General features: G+C 32.4%; 1 non-coding gene across 1 annotated transcript; it reads left to right on the top strand.

The window, feature by feature from the left end:
• Nucleotides 1-212: 212 nt before the first annotated feature.
• Nucleotides 213-316, top strand: LOC130458605 (U6 spliceosomal RNA). The gene has a single exon (XR_008918019.1). It is a non-coding gene; the product is annotated as a U6 spliceosomal RNA (small nuclear RNA).
• Nucleotides 317-584: the final 268 nt, after the last annotated feature.

Genomic DNA, 584 nt, shown 5'->3' with positions numbered 1-584 from the left:
CACAGTGTTAATAACATTTTTGTCACTTTAAGTCCAATAAACAAAATAAATGAAACCAAATGAAGTAAGCAGACCCAGGAAAACCCAGGAAAAAAATATAGGTTTATAACAATGTAAATGGCAACAATAATGATCACAAAAAAAGCCAAACTAAATGCTGTAAACTGACCAAGCTAAATCCCAAAGAAGAGCAAGAAGAAAGTAACCTTACTGTGCTTTCTTTGGTGGCACATACTCTAAAATTGAAGTAATATAGAGATAAGCCTGGCCCCTGCACAAGGATGCCACTCCAATTTGGGAAGTTTTCCATATTTGTTTTTAAAATGTACCTTACTCCATTTCTTTCTTTGCAGAGGTAAGGAGTAGAGCACTGTGTATGATGCCAAACTTTTTCAGTATCTTCGTTTTGATCTCATCTTTAGTCTTTGTTATAAAGGAAAGATCTTTGGGAGAGAATGGAGAAGAGATAATAAGTTTAGAAAGATTTATTAAGCATAAACTATTCTGTAATAGTCACTGATAATCAATGGGAAAGATAAGAGAGATTATATATATGCAATATATATATATATATATTTCTCCAC

Source organism: Monodelphis domestica, chromosome 3 (genome assembly GCF_027887165.1).
Source record: "Monodelphis domestica isolate mMonDom1 chromosome 3, mMonDom1.pri, whole genome shotgun sequence".
NCBI classification, from domain to species: domain Eukaryota; kingdom Metazoa; phylum Chordata; class Mammalia; order Didelphimorphia; family Didelphidae; genus Monodelphis; species Monodelphis domestica.
The sequence above is the reverse complement of the archived record's forward strand: the minus strand, read 5'-3'. Positions and strand labels throughout refer to the sequence as shown.